Source organism: Pseudophryne corroboree, chromosome 5 (assembly GCF_028390025.1).
Source record: "Pseudophryne corroboree isolate aPseCor3 chromosome 5, aPseCor3.hap2, whole genome shotgun sequence".
In the NCBI taxonomy this organism is placed as follows: domain Eukaryota; kingdom Metazoa; phylum Chordata; class Amphibia; order Anura; family Myobatrachidae; genus Pseudophryne; species Pseudophryne corroboree.
In genome coordinates, this window is record NC_086448.1 from 233,073,242 (window position 1) to 233,088,820 (window position 15,579).

The 15,579-nt window shown below is 45.6% G+C and overlaps 1 long non-coding RNA gene across 1 annotated transcript in view; it reads right to left on the reverse strand.

Annotated features, from left to right (window-relative positions):
* LOC134928958 (uncharacterized) overlaps positions 1-14,821 on the reverse strand; it is an 82,792-nt gene extending 67,971 nt beyond the window's left edge. Inside the window, exon 1 of the long non-coding RNA XR_010178158.1 lies at positions 14,729-14,821. This is a non-coding gene — a long non-coding RNA (uncharacterized LOC134928958). The remainder of the gene's footprint in view (positions 1-14,728) is intronic.
* Between the last annotated feature and the right edge of the window lie 758 nt (positions 14,822-15,579).

Genomic DNA, 15,579 nt, shown 5'->3' on the forward strand with positions numbered 1-15,579 from the left:
AAAAAAAGACACCACAGGTATACAATGTAGATGGATGGATAGTATACTTTATGTATGACGACGAGTGACTGAAGACACAGAGGTAGGTACAGCAGTGGCCTACCGTACTGCTATATACAGTATAATGGACCTGGTGGACACTGTCAGCAGACTGCGTTTATAGTATAAAGAAAAAAAGACACCACAGGTATACAATGTAGATGGATGGATAGTATACTTTATGTATGACGACGAATGACTGAAGACACAGAGGTAGGTACAGCAGTGGCCTACCGTACTGCTATATACAGTATAATGGACCTGGTGGACACTATCAGCAGACTGCGTTTATAGTAAAAAGAAAAAAAGACACCACAGGTATACAATGTAGATGGATGGATAGTATACTTTATGTATGACGACGAGTGACTGAAGACACAGAGGTAGGAACAGCAGTGGCCTACCGTACTGCTATATACAGTATAATGGACTTGGTGGACACTGTCAGCAGACTGTGTTTATAGTATAAAGAAAATAAGACACCACAGGTATACAATGTAGATGGATGGATAGTATACTTTATGTATGACGACGAGTGACTGAAGACACAGAGGTAGGTACAGCAGTGGCCTACCGTACTGCTATATACAGTATAATGGACCTGGTGGACACTGTCAGCAGACTGCGTTTATAGTATAAAGAAAAAAAGACACCACAGGTATACAATGTAGATGGATGGATAGTATATTTTATGTATGACGACGAGTGACTGAAGACACAGAGGTAGGTACAGCAGTGGCCTACCGTACTGCTATATACAGTATAATGGACCTGGTGGACACTGTCAGCAGACTGCGTTTATAGTATAAAGAAAAAAAGACACCACAGGTATACAATGTAGATGGATGGATAGTATACTTTATGTATGACGACAAGTGACTGAAGACACAGAGGTAGGTACAGCAGTGGCCTACCGTACTGCTATATACAGTATAATGGACCTGGTGGACACTGTCAGCAGACTGCGTTTATAGTATAAAGAAAAAAAGACACCACAGGTATACAATGTAGATGGATGGATAGTATACTTTATGTATGACGACGAGTGACTGAAGACACAGAGGTAGGAACAGCAGTGGCCTACCGTACTGCTATATACAGTATAATGGACCTGGTGGACACTGTCAGCAGACTGCGTTTATAGTATAAAGAAAAAAAGACACCACAGGTATACAATGTAGATGGATGGATAGTATACTTTATGTATGACGACAAGTGACTGAAGACACAGAGGTAGGTACAGCAGTGGCCTACCGTACTGCTATATACAGTATAATGGACCTGGTGGACACTATCAGCAGACTGCGTTTATAGTAAAAAGAAAAAAAAGACACCACAGGTATACAATGTAGATGGATGGATAGTATACTTTATGTATGACGACGAGTGACTGAAGACACAGAGGTAGGTACAGCAGTGGCCTACCGTACTGCTATATACAGTATAATGGACCTGGTGGACACTGTCAGCAGACTGCGTTTATAGTATAAAGAAAAAAAGACACCACAGGTATACAATGTAGATGGATGGATAGTATACTTTATGTATGACGACGAGTGACTGAAGACACAGAGGTAGGTACAGCAGTGGCCTACCGTACTGCTATATACAGTATAATGGACTTGGTGGACACTGTCAGCAGACTGCGTTTATAGTATAAAGAAAATAAGACACCACAGGTATACAATGTAGATGGATGGATAGTATACTTTATGTATGACGACGAGTGACTGAAGACACAGAGGTAGGTACAGCAGTGGCCTACCGTACTGCTATATACAGTATAATGGACCTGGTGGACACTGTCAGCAGACTGCGTTTATAGTAAAAAGAAAAAAAGACACCACAGGTATACAATGTAGATGGATGGATAGTATACTTTATGTATGACGACGAGTGACTGAAGACACAGAGGTAGGTACAGCAGTGGCCTACCGTACTGCTATATACAGTATAATGGACCTGGTGGACACTGTCAGCAGACTGCGTTTATAGTATAAAGAAAAAAAGACACCACAGGTATACAATGTAGATGGATGGATAGTATACTTTATGTATGACGACGAGTGACTGAAGACACAGAGGTAGGTACAGCAGTGGCCTACCGTACTGCTATATACAGTATAATGGACCTGGTGGACACTGTCAGCAGACTGCGTTTATAGTATAAAGAAAATAAGACACCACAGGTATACAATGTAGATGGATGGATAGTATACTTTATGTATGACGACGAGTGACTGAAGACACAGAGGTAGGTACAGCAGTGGCCTACCGTACTGCTATATACAGTATAATGGACCTGGTGGACACTGTCAGCAGACTGCGTTTATAGTATAAAGAAAAAAAGTCACCACAGGTATACAATGTAGATGGATGGATAGTATACTTTATGTATGACGACGAGTGACTGAAGACACAGAGGTAGGTACAGCAGTGGCCTACCGTACTGCTATATACAGTATAATGGACCTGGTGGACACTGTCAGCAGACTGCGTTTATAGTATAAAGAAAAAAAGACACCACAGGTATACAATGTAGATGGATGGATAGTATACTTTATGTATGACGACGAGTGACTGAAGACACAGAGGTAGGTACAGCAGTGGCCTACCGTACTGCTATATACAGTATAATGGACCTGGTGGACACTGTCAGCAGACTGCGTTTATACTTATAGTATAAAGAAAAAAAGACACCACAGGAGTGTTTTTCAGGCAGACAAACGTATACTGGTGGTCACTGTCAGCAAAACTGTGCACTGTACTCCTGCTATAGCTGCTCCCCAGTCTCCCCCACAATTAAGCAGTGTGAGCACTCAGCACAGTCAGATATATCATGCAGCACACTGAGGCTGAGCACAGATATGGTATGGAGCGTTTTTTTCAGGCAGAGAACGGATAAAAAAAAACTAGCAAAACTCTGCACTGTACTCCTCCTAACAGCTGCTCCCCAATCCTCCCCACAATAATCTAAGCAGTAGCAATCAGATCAACTAACTATAACTATATAAACGGAGAGGACGCCAGCCACGTCCTCTCCCTATCAATCTCAATGCACGTGTGAAAATGGCGGCGACGCGCGGCTGCTTATATAGAATCCGAATCTCGCGAGAATCCGACAGCGGGATGATGACGTTCGGGCGCGCTCGGGTTAGCCGAGCCATACGGGAGAATCCGAGTATGGCTCGGACCCGTGTAAAAAGGGTAAAGTTCGGGGGGGTTCGGTTTCTCGGAAACCGAACCCGCTCATCACTAGTAATAATGCCCAGTAGAGTGGTATATGCAAACAACAACAGTAACATCTGAAGCTTAATGGGCCTTATTCAGGTTCTAAAGCAATGGGCAGCAAAAGTACTTTGTGCATGCGCTGGATCCAAACTGCGCACAAGAAGTATGGGTCCTGTGTCGTTGGGTGCACTACGGCTGCAGAGGGGTTGGAGACGGACACCGCTTTCCAAATAGGAGGCACGTGGCCTTCATTTTGGGGGAGTGCTGAGGCCAGGATCTCCGTCAGATGATGAAGATTTCCTGGCCTCTTGGTCGGAGCTGCAGCGGCCATGGGATCACACAGCTGGTCGATGGTGTCACTAGTGCTGCGTGTTCCTTTTAGGTAGGATGCTTTAGTTGAATACTCTTGCTCAACCTTTTTTTGCAAATAAAAAATCAGATCTAGATATTTATCACTCACCCACAGTATAATACTGGCACACATCACTGGCCCTGATCTGACATACTGTAACAGTGTATTGTAAGGTAGCACCAAAGGCAATGCATGAGAAATGTTAAAGTACCAGTATATGTGATATTTGTTTCCCAGAAATATTCCCAAACTGCTTTTAAAACAAGGCATTTTTGCAAGAACTACCATAAACAAAGGTAGAAAATATATTTACTGTATATGAATAACAGGCATTAAAAATAGCCAAAATGTCACTGTGGGCTGGGGGAATTGTGTGCATTATTAGTAAATACCCATAGGGACCTATAGTATCTTTCAACAAGCAGCTGTAACAATGATTTTTTTTGTGTGCCTTTCTTGTCGTTATGTGGAGATTGGTCCCTTTTAGGGGTAGCACTTAATATGCCGGCTGTCGGGATCCCGGCGCTCAGCATACCGGCGCCAGAAACCCGACAGCCGGCATACCGACAACTATTTTCCCTCTTGGGGTGTCCACGACACCCCTGGAGGGAGAATAAATAACATGCCTACAAGGGGCTCTTTTGCGCTCGCCCCGCTGCCAGTATACCAGCAGTCAGGATTTTGATACATAATGCAATGTACAGCTCACTTTTTAAAAAGAATTATTAGTTGCATTAATAGTGTAATACATCCATTGATGCACACTAAAGAGAAATCCCTTGTGAGAGGTGTCTCTATAGAGTCTTCTGCTTTGCAGGCTGTGCACCTATCAAGTGTTTTCACAGATCTAATTTATGCCATATATAAAGGTAAATCTAATTCAAAAATATGAAATATTACTTTAGTTCCCATTAGGCCATCAATTTTACAGCAAACAAATTTGCAAATTCCATCTTAGAGGCATCAGTGACATTGAGCACATCACGAAGCGAGACTTAGAGGCTGTAAAATGTCACCATCTTCTAAAGAACATTTTATGCATTGAAATACAATTCTTTCAGGCTGACAACGGCTGCTAAAGAATGCTTTGTACTTGTTCAAAATCACATTATTCAGTCTAATTAGCTGAATAATATAACTTCATAAAGTAAAATGAGCTTCATGTGATTATCATCATTAAATTAAATTGCTCACAAATGATGAAGTGATTCATGTCTAGATAGGATACAACCTTCACTTTGTGGGGTACAAAGGTTGAGCTCAATTGAATCAATAACTATTTTCCATAACAAAAATAGAGTTTAATTTTGTCTTTTCCAAAGCTAAAACCTTTTGACACAATATATCGGTTTTGTACTTTTATTTAGTTTTAGAGCAAGTGGATATGATAAATAGCATGACAAAGGACTTTCAGGGATATTAAAAGGTAAATGACCGTAAATTAGAGATTAAAGAGAAATGCTTAATTGGTGGTAATAAACAAAATAAAATTAATTTCCAAGTTATGTCACTGAGCCTGATTCAGATGTGGGGCTAAATTTACTAAGATGGGAGTTCTATTTAAGATGGGATGTTGCCCATAGCAACCAGATTCCAGGTATTATCTTCTAGATCAGGCTTTTTCAACCAGTGTGCCGTGGCACACTAGTGTGCCGCGACCAGTTGCAAGGTGTGCCGCGGAGCCAGAGCAGCTTCCTGCACCTTCAGAGTGAACTGTTGGCCCGGGCTCTTCTTAGAGGTTTAGTCGTGCTCTGGCCGTGACCTATGCCTTGAAGATGCGGCGGTGTGATATCATAGGTCACGGCCAGCCGTATCTCACAACCCAGCCAGCCCACCCGCCTGCATACACATCTTCCAGTTCCTAAAAAAAAAAAGCTCAAATAAAAGCGCTCAGTGTAGTTTCATATAACTGAAAAAATATTAGTAATACTTAATGTCCATATGATTATACATGAAATAGTCCAATCCCAAGATGATTCCTCCGGTTGTGGTGTGAGGACGATCAAATCTCCAACTCCATAGGACGTATCAAAATGATATGCAACAAAAGCAAAAATAACAAATCATGGTGTAATACGTCTTTAAATACTGAAAGCAAGCATGCAGCTAGAAAAACCAGGTTTTCAAAGGAGATGGATGGCGTACCCCACTCACAATAGATATAGCTAGTCTCCGCACATAAAGGTATCTTTCACTCCACCATATACTGTAAGTCAACCGTATAATACGGTCCTTGAAAAAGCCCCAATTGCTGGGAGAAACGCGTTGGACGAGTGCCTACAGGTGGTTCCTGCATTACTTGGTTTCTTGAGGTTGGAATTGTGCTATTACATTCCAGCTGGTTAGTGCCGTTTTCGGCCTGCGGCCATAACAGCTGTTTCACTGTCCGCCCCTGAGCCATTTTATGTTAAGGTCCCCTGCTTGTGTAAATTTTTTTTAATTTTGTAATAAAGTGTTTTTATCTATAACACTATTACTATCAATATCCTTGGAGCTACACACAAAGAAACCGTTACGTGAGGATCGTCATCTTTCTCTGAGTGAGTAATGGTACGCATCGTATTATACGGTTGACTTACAGTATATGGTGGAGTGAAAGATACCTTTATGTGCGGAGACTAGCTATATCTATTGTGAGTGGGGTACGCCATCCATCTCCTTTGAAAACCTGTTTTTTCTAGCTGCATGCTTGCTTTCAGTATTTAAAGACGTATTACACCATGATTTGTTATTTTTGCTTTTGTTGCATATCATTTTGCTACGTCCTATGGAGTTGGAGATTTGATCGTCCTCACACCACAACCGGAGGAATCATCTTGGGATTGGACTATTTCATGTATAATCATATGGTCATTAAGTATTACTAATATTTTTTCAGTTATATGAAACTACACTGAGCGCTTTTATTTGAGCTTTTTTTTAATCTGTCTGTTGTATTTATTAGAGATGAGCGCCGGAAATTTTTCGGGTTTTGTGTTTTGGTTTTGGGTTCGGTTCCACGGCCGTGTTTTGGGTTCGACCGCGTTTTGCCAAAACCTCACCGAATTTTTTTTGTCGGATTCGGGTGTGTTTTGGATTCAGGTGTTTTTTTAAAAAACACTAAAAAACAGCTTAAATCATAGAATTTGGGGGTCATTTTGATCCCAAAGTATTATTAACCTCAAAAACCATAATTTACACTCATTTTCAGTCTATTCTGAATACCTCACACCTCACAATATTATTTTTAGTCCTAAAATTTGCACCTAGGTCGCTGGATGACTAAGCTAAGCGACCCTAGTGGCCGACACAAACACCGGGCCCATCTAGGAGTGGCACTGCAGTGTCACGCAGGATGTCCCTTCCAAAAAACCCTCCCCAAACAGCACATGACGCAAAGAAAAAAAGAGGCGCAATGAGGTAGCTGTGTGAGTAAGATAAGCGACCCTAGTGGCCGACACAAACACCGGGCCCATCTAGGAGTGTCACTGCAGTGTCACGCAGGATGTCCCTTCCAAAAAACCCTCCCCAAACAGCACATGACGCAAAGAAAAAAAGAGGCGCAATGAGGTAGCTGTGTGAGTAAGATAAGCGACCCTAGTGGCCGACACAAACACCGGGCCCATCTAGGAGTGTCACTGCAGTGTCACGCAGGATGTCCCTTCCAAAAAACCCTCCCCAAACAGCACATGACGCAAAGAAAAAAAGAGGCGCAATGAGGTAGCTGTGTGAGTAAGATAAGCGACCCTAGTGGCCGACACAAACACCGGGCCCATCTAGGAGTGTCACTGCAGTGTCGCGCAGGATGTCCCTTCCAAAAAACCCTCCCCAAACAGCACATGACGCAAAGAAAAAAAGAGGCGCAATGAGGTAGCTGTGTGAGTAAGATAAGCGACCCTAGTGGCCGACACAAACACCGGGCCCATCTAGGAGTGGCACTGCAGTGTCACGCAGGATGTCCCTTCCAAAAAACCCTCCCCAAACAGCACATGACGCAAAGAAAAAAAGAGGCGCAATGAGGTAGCTGTGTGAGTAAGATAAGCGACCCTAGTGGCCGACACAAACACCGGGCCCATCTAGGAGTGGCACTGCAGTGTCACGCAGGATGTCCCTTCCAAAAAACCCTCCCCAAACAGCACATGACGCAAAGAAAAAAAGAGGCGCAATGAGGTAGCTGTGTGAGTAAGATAAGCGACCCTAGTGGCCGACACAAACACCGGGCCCATCTAGGAGTGTCACTGCAGTGTCACGCAGGATGTCCCTTCCAAAAAACCCTCCCCAAACAGCACATGACGCAAAGAAAAAAAGAGGCGCAATGAGGTAGCTGTGTGAGTAAGATAAGCGACCCTAGTGGCCGACACAAACACCGGGCCCATCTAGGAGTGTCACTGCAGTGTCACGCAGGATGTCCCTTCCAAAAAACCCTCCCCAAACAGCACATGACGCAAAGAAAAAAAGAGGCGCAATGAGGTAGCTGTGTGAGTAAGATAAGCGACCCTAGTGGCCGACACAAACACCGGGCCCATCTAGGAGTGTCACTGCAGTGTCACGCAGGATGTCCCTTCCAAAAAACCCTCCCCAAACAGCACATGACGCAAAGAAAAAAAGAGGCGCAATGAGGTAGCTGTGTGAGTAAGATAAGCGACCCTAGTGGCCGACACAAACACCGGGCCCATCTAGGAGTGGCACTGCAGTGTCACGCAGGATGTCCCTTCCAAAAAACCCTCCCCAAACAGCACATGACGCAAAGAAAAAAAGAGGCGCAATGAGGTAGCTGTGTGAGTAAGATAAGCGACCCTAGTGGCCGACACAAACACCGGGCCCATCTAGGAGTGTCACTGCAGTGTCACGCAGGATGTCCCTTCCAAAAAACCCTCCCCAAACAGCACATGACGCAAAGAAAAAAAGAGGCGCAATGAGGTAGCTGTGTGAGTAAGATAAGCGACCCTAGTGGCCGACACAAACACCGGGCCCATCTAGGAGTGGCACTGCAGTGTCACGCAGGATGTCCCTTCCAAAAAACCCTCCCCAAACAGCACAGGACGCAAAGAAAAATTAAAGAAAAAAGAGGTGCAAGATGGAATTGTCCTTGGGCCCTCCCACCCACCCTTATGTTGTATAAACAGGACATGCACACTTTAACCAACCCATCATTTCAGTGACAGGGTCTGCCACACGACTGTGACTGAAATGACGGGTTGGTTTGGACCCCCACCAAAAAAGAAGCAATTAATCTCTCCTTGCACAAACTGGCTCTACAGAGGCAAGATGTCCACCTCATCATCATCCTACGATATATCACCGTGTACATCCCCCTCCTCACAGATTATCAATTCGTCCCCACTGGAATCCACCATCTCAGCTCCCTGTGTACTTTGTGGAGGCAATTGCTGCTGGTCAATGTCTCCACGGAGGTATTGATTATAATTCATTTTAATGAACATCATCTTCTCCACATTTTCTGGATGTAACCTCGTACGCCGATTGCTGACAAGGTGAGCGGCGGCACTAAACACTCTTTCGGAGTACACACTTGTGGGAGGGCAACTTAGGTAGAATAAAGCCAGTTTGTGCAAGGGCCTCCAAATTGCCTCTTTTTCCTGCCAGTATAAGTACGGACTGTGTGACGTGCCTACTTGGATGCGGTCACTCATATAATCCTCCACCATTCTTTCAATGGTGAGAGAATCATATGCAGTGACAGTAGATGACATGTCCGTAATCGTTGTCAGGTCCTTCAGTCCGGACCAGATGTCAGCATCAGCAGTCGCTCCAGACTGCCCTGCATCACCGCCAGCGGGTGGGCTCGGAATTCTGAGCCTTTTCCTCGCACCCCCAGTTGCGGGAGAATGTGAAGGAGGAGATGTTGACAGGTCGCGTTCCGCTTGACTTGACAATTTTCTCACCAGCAGGTCTTTCAACCCCAGCAGACTTGTGTCTGCCGGAAAGAGAGATCCAAGGTAGGCTTTAAATCTAGGATCGAGCACGGTGGCCAAAATGTAGTGCTCTGATTTCAACAGATTGACCACCCGTGAATCCTTGTTAAGCGAATTAAGGGCTCCATCCACAAGTCCCACATGCCTAGCGGAATCGCTCCGTGTTAGCTCCTCCTTCAATGTCTCCAGCTTCTTCTGCAAAAGCCTGATGAGGGGAATGACCTGACTCAGGCTGGCAGTGTCTGAACTGACTTCACGTGTGGCAAGTTCAAAGGGCATCAGAACCTTGCACAACGTTGAAATCATTCTCCACTGCACTTGAGACAGGTGCATTCCACCTCCTATATCGTGCTCAATTGTATAGGCTTGAATGGCCTTTTGCTGCTCCTCCAACCTCTGAAGCATATAGAGGGTTGAATTCCACCTCGTTACCACTTCTTGCTTCAGATGATGGCAGGGCAGGTTCAGTAGTTTTTGGTGGTGCTCCAGTCTTCTGTACGTGGTGCCTGTACGCCGAAAGTGTTCCGCAATTCTTCTGGCCACCGACAGCATCTCTTGCACGCCCCTGTCGTTTTTTTAAAAATTCTGCACCACCAAATTCAAGGTATGTGCAAACTGCAAAACATGGGACGTGCTGGAATTTGCCCATATTTAATGCACACACAATATTGCTGGCGTTGTCCGATGCCACAAATCCACAGGAGAGTCCAATTGGGGTAAGCCATTCCGCGATGATCTTCCTCAGTTGCCGTAAGAGGTTTTCAGCTGTGTGCGTATTCTGGAAAGCGGTGATACAAAGCGTAGCCTGCCTAGGAAAGAGTTGGCGTTTGCGAGATGCTGCTACTGGTGCCGCCGCTGCTGTTCTTGCGGCGGGAGTCCATACATCTACCCAGTGGGCTGTCACAGTCATATAGTCCTGACCCTGCCCTGCTCCACTTGTCCACATGTCCGTGGTTAAGTGGACATTGGGTACAACTGCATTTTTTAGGACACTGGTGAGTCTTTTTCTGACGTCCGTGTACATTCTCGGTATCGCCTGCCTAGAGAAGTGGAACCTAGATGGTATTTGGTAACGGGGGCACACTGCCTCAATAAATTGTCTAGTTCCCTGTGAACTAACGGCGGATACCGGACGCACGTCTAACACCAACATAGTTGTCAAGGCCTCAGTTATCCGCTTTGCAGCAGGATGACTGCTGTGATATTTCATCTTCCTCGCAAATGACTGTTGGACAGTCAATTGCTTACTGGAAGTAGTACAAGTGGGCTTACGACTTCCCCTCTGGGATGACCATCGACTCCCAGCAGCAACAACAGCAGCGCCAGCAGCAGTAGGCGTTACACGCAAGGATGCATCGGAGGAATCCCAGGCAGGAGAGGACTCGTCAGAATTGCCAGTGACATGGCCTGCAGGACTATTGGCATTCCTGGGGAAGGAGGAAATTGACACTGAGGGAGTTGGTGGGGTGGTTTGCGTGAGCTTGGTTACAAGAGGAAGGGATTTACTGGTCAGTGGACTGCTTCCGCTGTCGCCCAAAGTTTTTGAACTTGTCACTGACTTATTATGAATGCGCTGCAGGTGACGTATAAGGGAGGATGTTCCGAGGTGGTTAACGTCCTTACCCCTACTTATTACAGCTTGACAAAGGCAACACACGGCTTGACACCTATTGTCCGCTTTTCTGTTGAAATACCTCCACACTGAAGAGCTGATTTTTTTGGTATTTTCACCAGGCATGTCAACGGCCATATTCCTCCCACGGACAACAGGTGTCTCCCCGGGTGCCTGACTTAAACAAACCACCTCACCATCAGAATCCTCCTGGTCAATTTCCTCCCCAGCGCCAGCAACACCCATATCCTCCTCATCCTGGTGTACTTCAACACTGACATCTTCAATCTGACTATCAGGAACTGGACTGCGGGTGCTCCTTCCAGCACTTGCAGGGGGCGTGCAAATGGTGGAAGGCGCATGCTCTTCACGTCCAGTGTTGGGAAGGTCAGGCATCGCAACCGACACAATTGGACTCTCCTTGTGGATTTGGGATTTTGAAGAACGCACAGTTCTTTGCGGTGCTTTTGCCAGCTTGAGTCTTTTCAGTTTTCTAGCGAGAGGCTGAGTGCTTCCATCCTCATGTGAAGCTGAACCACTAGCCATGAACATAGGCCAGGGCCTCAGCCGTTCCTTGCCACTCCGTGTGGTAAATGGCATATTGGCAAGTTTACGCTTCTCCTCCGACAATTTTATTTTAGGTTTTGGAGTCCTTTTTTTACTGATATTTGGTGTTTTGGATTTGACATGCTCTGTACTATGACATTGGGCATCGGCCTTGGCAGACGACGTTGCTGGCATTTCATCATCTCGGCCATGACTAGTGGCAGCAGCTTCAGCACGAGGTGGAAGTGGATCTTGATCTTTCCCTAATTTTGGAACCTCAACATTTTTGTTCTCCATATTTTAATAGGCACAACTAAAAGGCACCTCAGGTAAACAATGGAGATGGATGGATACTAGTATACTTATGGATGGACTGCCGAGTGCCGACACAGAGGTAGCTACAGCCGTGGACTACCGTACTGTACTGTGTCTGCTGCTAATATAGACTGGATGATAATGAGATGTAGTATGTATGTATAAAGAAGAAAGAAAAAAAAAAACACGGGTAGGTGGTATACAATTATGGAGGGACTGCCGAGTGCCGACACAGAGGTAGCTACAGCCGTGAACTACCGTACTGTGTCTGCTGCTAATATAGACTGGTTGATAATGAGATGTAGTATGTATAAAGAAGAAAGAAAAAAAAAACCACGGGTAGGTGGTATACAATTATGGATGGACTGCCGAGTGCCGACACAGAGGTAGCTACAGCCATGGACTACCGTACTGTACTGTGTCTGCTGCTAATATAGACTGGATGATAATGAGATGTAGTATGTATAAAGAAGAAAGAAAAAAAAAACCACGGGTAGGTGGTATACAATTATGGACGGACTGCCGAGTGCCGACACAGAGGTAGCTACAGCCGTGGACTACCGTACTGTACTGTGTCTGCTGCTAATATAGACTGGATGATAATGAGATGTAGTATGTATAAAGAAGAAAGAAAAAAAAAACCACGGGTAGGTGGTATACAATTATGGATGGACTGCCGAGTGCCGACACAGAGGTAGCTACAGCCGTGAACTACCGTACTGTGTCTGCTGCTAGTAGACTGGATGATAAATAATGATATAAAAAATATATATATATCACTACTGCAGCCGGACAGGTATATATTATATAATGACGGACCTGCTGGAGTGGACACTGTCAGCAGAATGAGTTTTTTAATTTTTATAGAATAAAAAAACACCACACAAGTCACACGACGAGTGTACTTTTTCAGGCAGACATTCAATCACAATATACTATACTGGTGGTCAGTGTGGTCAGGTCACTGGTCACAGTGGTCAGTGGTCAGTCACACTGGCAGTGGCACTCTGGCAGCAAAAGTGTGCACTGTTTAATATGTACTCCTGGCTCCTGCTATAACCTATAACTGCTCCCCAGTCTCCCCCACAATTAAGCTGTGTGAGCACAGTCAGATATTATACATAGATGATGCAGCACACTGGGCTGAGCACAGATATGGCATGTGAGTGTGACTGAGTCACTGTGTATCGTTTTTTTCAGGCAGAGAACAAGAACAGAACGGATTATTAAATAATAATAAATTATAAAACTGCACTGGTGGTCAGGTCACTGGTCATCAGTCACTAGTATAACTCCTCCTAAGCTCCGGTAAGTAAATGAAGTGTCTCACTCTCACTCTCCTATCTATTTTAATTTCTAAACGGAGAGGACGCCAGCCACGTCCTCTCCCTATCAATCTCAATGCACGTGTGAAAATGGCCGCGACGCGCGGCTCCTTATATAGAATCCGAGTCTCGCGATAGAATCCGAGCCTCGCGAGAATCCGACAGCGTGATGATGACGTTCGGGCGCGCTCGGGTTAACCGAGCAAGGCGGGAAGATCCGAGTCGCTCGGACCCGTGTAAAAAAACATGAAGTTCGGGCGGGTTCGGATTCAGAGAAACCGAACCCGCTCATCTCTAGTATTTATATGAGGGTTAAGTGGCCTTCACTTGCTCAATTAGCTGCATAAGTGAGATTGCGCCTTGGGTCTCTGATTATTTTCTTATTTGATCTTCCAGTTCCTGCCTGCATACATAACTTTCCTTGCCAACCCACATCCACACCTGCCTGACTGCCCACTGCTCAGTATTCGCAGCACTCCACTATGAACAACCCCCACCACTGAGGGACAGGAAGGAGGACAGCTGACCGGTAGGGGCTAATATTTGTTATTTTAGTTCTGCAGTGGGGAACAAAAGGATTTATGTGGGGAGAATAAGGATTTATGGGGGGAACAATGTGAATAATTCATGTGGGGAGTAATAGGATTTATGTGGGGAGAAATGTGATTGATTTATGTGTGAGCAACATGATTTATCTGGGGAGCAATATAACTGATTTATGTGGGGAGCAATAGGATTTAAGTATTGAGCAACATGATTTATGTGGGGAGCAATGTGATTGTTTCTTCTGTGTAGGCCAAAGTATGTGTGGATTTTTTTTTACTGTGAGGGCCAATGTGTGTGGGGTTTTTTTTTTTTATCTGTGGGGAACTTATGGTGTGCCTTAGCAATTTTAAAATATTGTTCGGTGTGCCGCGAGTAAAAAAAAAAGGTTGAAAATCACTGTTCTAGATGGTGCTAGATAAATGAGAAGTAGACTCTGATTGGTTGCTATGGGCAACATCCCATCTTAAATAGGACTCCCATCTTAGTAAATTTACCCCGTGGTGTGAAATTTAATAGACTGCGAATTGCAGGCTGTGCGGGACTTTGTGTGGGTCCATTTTTTTAAATCGGCAATCATTTACTGTACATGGCAAGATCAACCTGGATATGGATACAGCCAGAGCCGGATTAACAATGGGGCGGATGGAGCTGCAGCTCCAGGCCCCCCATTGAAAATAGGCCCACAGGACCCCAAATCAGCCGTCCGAAGTCTCGACCACTCCACGCACAGCAGCGGGGTCCTGCTGACTCCTCCTGAGTCTCAGTCTTTCCCAAGATCCTGTCCTAAGCTCCGCCCCCGGACCAGCCCGTAGCTCCGCCCCCTAGCACGGCCAACCTTATGGCTTACCTCAGAGTCATACTCGGCTGCCAGGTAAATTCATCGTGCCCCCCGCTCTGTGACTCCTCCCACTATTATCACGGAGCATGGACTGCCCTGCAGTAACGCTGAGGAGATTCCTGATCAGTGCAGGAACTCCTCAGCAGTTTCTGCTGTGCTCCTATTGGCTGAGTGACACATCACACAAGTCATTCAGCCAATTGGAGCACAGTCGCCCTCACACACTGGCTGCCTGCATAGGAGGCTGAAGGATGAAATTGTAGGCACCCGGCGCAGAAGAACTTCAACATGATCGCAGAAAACATGGTTAGTGTGTCACACACATGTGTATAATACTATGCAGGCTAATCACTCTTGTAAGCGTGACCCCCTCCCCTCCCTGAAGCCTACATGTTCCTTATATGTAATATATATGTAATACATGCTCCTTATATGTAATATGTAGCAGCCCCTCCTTTAACCCATCGCCCCCACTAGCTGCTTTTTCTGCAGTATGTATACAGTATTTACACTGTACAGTATATGTACAGTATGTATAGTGTGTGTGTTATATGTACAGGTTCCCGGCGCTCACACCTCCCCCCGCCCTATCCCTGCCTTCCCACACAGCCTAACCCTAACCCCCCTGCAGCCTAACCCTAACAGCGCCCCCCACTCACACAGCCTAACCCTAACCCACCCCCTAGTGCCTAACCCTAGCCGTGCCCCCCCACTCACACAGCCTAACCCACCCCCTAGTTCCTAACCAGAACCGTGCCCCTCCCACTCACACAGCCTAACCCTAACCCCTCCTGCACCCTAACCCACACCCTAGTGCCTAAACCTAACCGTGCCCCCCTCTGACACAGCCTAACCGTAAC